Below are 4,331 nucleotides of genomic sequence, written 5' to 3'. Positions count from 1 at the left end.
GCTTGAGTTCGATGACTATGCAATGCCTTGGTTCTGTCCAAAACCTAGTTTTCCTCATCCAGGTAGTTGGTTTTCCCATAGGCTTGAGTTCGAGGACTATGCAATGCCTTGGTTCTGTCCAAAACCTAGTTTTCCTCATCCAGGTAGTTGGTTTTCCCATAGGCTTGAGTCCGAGGATTATGCAATGCCTTGGTTCTGTCCAAAACCTAGTTTTCTTCATCCAGGTAGTTGGTTTCCCCGTAGGCTTGAGTCCGAGGACTATGCAATGCCTTGGTTTTGTCCAAAACCTAGTTTCCTCATCCAGGTAGTTGGTTTCCCCATAGGCTTGAGTTCGAGGACTATGCAATGCCTTGGTTCTGTCCAAAACCTAGTTTTCCACATCCAGGTAGTTGGTTTCCCCATAGGCTTGAGTCCGTGGACATGCAATGCCCTGGTTCTGTCCAAAACCCTAGTTTTCCTTCATTCCAAGTAGTTGGTATTCCCATTAGGCTTGAGTCCGAGGACCATCAATGCCCCTGTTCTGTCCAAAACTAGTTCCTCATCCACAGTAGTTGGTTTCCCCATAAGCTTGAGTCCGTGGACCAGAGGCCAATGCCCTGCGTCTGTCCAAAACTAGTTTCTCCTCATGCCAAGTAGGTTGGTTTCCCCATTGGCTTGAGTCCGAGGACTATTTGCAATGCCTTTGGTTCTGGGTCCAAAAACTAGTTTTTCCTCATCCAAGTAGTTAGGCTTCCTTCCCCCATAGGCTGATTCCGAGGACCATTGCAAATTGCCTTGTTTCTGTCCAAACCTAGTTTTCCTCATCCAGGTAGTTGGTTTCCCCATAGGCTTGAGTCCGAGGACCATGCAATGCCTTGGTTCTGTCCAAAAACCTAGTTTCCTCATCCAGGTAGTTGGTTTCCCCATAGGCTTGAGTCCGAGGACTATGCAATGCCTTGGTTCTGTCCAAAACCTAGTTTTCCTCATCCAAGTAGTTGGTTTCCCCATAGGCTTGAGTCCGAGGACTATGTAATGCCCTGGTTCTGTCCAAAACCTAGTTTTCCTCATCCAAGTAGTTAGTTTCCCCATAGGCTTGAGTCCGAGGAACATGCAATGCCCTGGTTCTGTCCAAAACCTAGTTTTCCTCATCCAAGTAGTTGGTTTCCCCATAGGCTTGAGTCCGTGGACCATGCAATGCCCTGGTTCTGTCCAAAACCTAGTTTTCTCTTTGTGTGGGATCTTGGCTTTATGGGAGTTAGCTCCTCAACCAAGCCCCTAAAGTTTATCCATACGATTAACGCTATCAAGTACCTAGTTTGCTCTTTACGGGGGACCTTGGCTTTAAGGGTGTTAGCTCCTCAGCCGAGCCCCTAGTCAAGAAACGTAGCCCCTAGCAGAACTTTATACTAGAACTCTATAACCAACGGTTAGAAATAACGAAGAAACTCTATCGACCCACATCCTATACCTACACACAAGCCCTTCCCACAGACGGCGCCAATTGTAAGGACGCGATTCGTGGCGGACCGTAACAGTGTCGGGTTCGCACGTAAAAAGACCCCTAACAATATCATTTGTAGAGCGTGGGTTTGGAAGGCTAGGCCCAGGTTGACAGGCGGTGGGTTTTTCGCGGTGTTCGTACAAGTTTAAGTTTTCCTTCACCCCTGGAGTCTTTCTCCTGGAGGTGGGCTGGGAGGCTCTGGTTTTTGGCCATTTTTCCCAACCCCCCTGTTGGTGCACCTTCCTTTTTATTATATAGTCCGTCTTGGTTGATCCTGACCCTCCACTTGTAGGTTAGGCAGGAGCTTATTTCTGTATCCATCCCATCAACCGTCCCTTCTCACTTTCTATTAGTTGCATGGATCGAAGCTTACACCGTCCAAACGTCTTTTCTCATTTAATCAGCTCTGGGTATTGGCAGGTGCATTTACTGAAGAGGGGACGCATTTTCCTTGGTCCAATTTCACACCCTGCTTCCCTATGGGCCCCATTCCGTTCACATCCCCTTAAGGGGGCTGTTTGGGGATTGCCTACACCATGGTGTTGGTCTTCCCATTGAAGCTCTGGAATGCCGAGGACAGGGTAAGTTCTCAGCCGTTCCCCTTGCTACCTCGGCCACTGATCATTCGTCTTCGGCAAGATACCTCCTCGGCACGGGCCCTGGGCCCAAATAGAGTTTGGGCCGAATTGCAGACCTCTCGGACCCACACATATATATATATATATATATATATATATCATATTATATATAATAAAAGTTGGGCTTAGACGCCGTGGTTGCGCCAAGTGGCTTTACCAAATTGCAGAAATTTTAATAAATTTTTAGATTTTAAGAATAGATATATACATATTTTTTGGATAAATATGACAAATCAAGTAATGAAATAAAGTAATATTTGATTTACAACTATAGCAGTTGTGTTTATCTAAAATGTTATCAACAAAGTCTAAAATCAATAGACTCTTCATCTAATCCTTTTTTTTTTAATTTAAATTATATTATCACGTGTAACAAAAAAACAAAATACATACATAGTACACGTTAAAGTTGAAAAAATAATCTTAATTAAAAAAAAAAAAAAAACCAGCAACATAGTACATAACCTATGATATTAAAAAAAAAAAAAAACAGATATAACTACACTTAAAAAGAAAATAGCAAAAAATATATATATAATAATAATAATACTACACGTAAAAAGAACCTTATTTTTTATAAAAACAAAAACCAACAACATAGTACACATTTATATGATTTTAACTTCTCCTATAATTTCTAAGTTGATAAAAATCATAATTTGATTACAATCCAAATTCTATCATAATTTGATTACAATCCAAATTCTATCTTAATTTGATTACAATCCAAATTCTTCATCTAATCTGTGGGTCCGAGAGGTTTGCAATTCGGCCCAAACTCTATCTGGGCCCAGGGCCCGTGCCGAGGAGGTATCTTGCCGAAGACGAATGATCAGTGGCCGAGGTAGCAAGGGGAACGGCTGAGAACTTACCCTGTTCTCGTCATTCCAGAGCTTCAATGGGAAGACCAACACCATGGTGTAGGCAATCCCCAAACAGCCCCCTTAAGGGGATGTGAACGAAATGGGGCCCATAGGGAAGCAGGGTGTGAAATTGGACCAAGGAAAATGCGTCCCCTCTTCAGTAAATGCACCTGCCAATACCCAGAGCTGATTAAATGAGAAAAGACGTTTGGACGGTGTAAGCTTCGATCCATGCAACTAATAGAAAGTGAGAAGGGACGGTTGATGGGATGGATACAGAAATAAGCTCCTGCCTGACCTACAAGTGGAGGGTCAGGATCAACCAAGACGGACTATATAATAAAAAGGAAGGTGCACCAACAGGGGGGTTGGGAAAAATGGCCAAAAACTAGAGCCTCCCAGCCCACCTCCAGGAAAAAGACTCCAGGGGTGAAGGAAAACTTAAACTTGTACGAACACCGCGAAAAACCCACCGCCTGTCAACCTGGGCCTAGCCTTCCAAACCCACGCTCTACAAATGATATTGTTAGGGGCCTTTTTACGTGTGAACCCGACACTGTTACGGTCCGCCATGAATCGCGTCCTTACATAATCCTTTATAAAAAAATTCTTAATTAAAAAAAAGGTAAAATCTAAGTTGATAAAAATCATAATTTAATTACAATCAAAATTTTATCTTTATTTGGTTTCAATCTAAATTCTTTATCTAATCCTTTATAAAAATAAAAATAAAAATTTACTTTAAAAAAACTTGCAACATAGCACACGTTTGAGTTGAAAAAAAAAAAAATCTTATAAAAAAATAAAAGAAGTTGAAAAACAAATCTTAATTAAAAAAAAAAAAAAAAAAAAAACCGCAACATAGAGCACGTTTTTATGATTTAAAAAAAAAAAAAATCGATATAGCTACACTTAAAAAGAAAATAGCCAATAAAAAAAACATATAATAATACACGTAAAAAGAAAATAGCTCTACCAATTAAGTTTGAATCAAAGAGAAATTGAGTTGAACTAAAACTCTTGAATCCAAGAGAAATTAAGTTGAACTAAAACTCTACTAAACCTACTCCACTCTACTATTTAAGAATGCTAAAATCAATACATAAAAAACCAAAATTAATTAAGTGAAAAACTACTAAATGAAGGATTTGGCTTCTTCAATGAGAATAGCTATCTTCTTTTTACTTTTTACTTTTTACATTTTTCTATTAATGTAATTCAATTATTGCTTAAATTTTATGCTTTTTTAAAAATATTTTACATAATGCAATTCATCTTAATTATTGATGTATTTTTTTGATTTAGTGTTCTTAATTGATTGTGCAAATTATTTCCTCACTTATAGCAATA

The sequence above is a fragment of the Quercus lobata genome, chromosome 5 (genome assembly GCF_001633185.2).
Source record: "Quercus lobata isolate SW786 chromosome 5, ValleyOak3.0 Primary Assembly, whole genome shotgun sequence".
Taxonomy (NCBI): domain Eukaryota; kingdom Viridiplantae; phylum Streptophyta; class Magnoliopsida; order Fagales; family Fagaceae; genus Quercus; species Quercus lobata.
Note: the sequence above shows the minus strand (reverse complement) of the source record.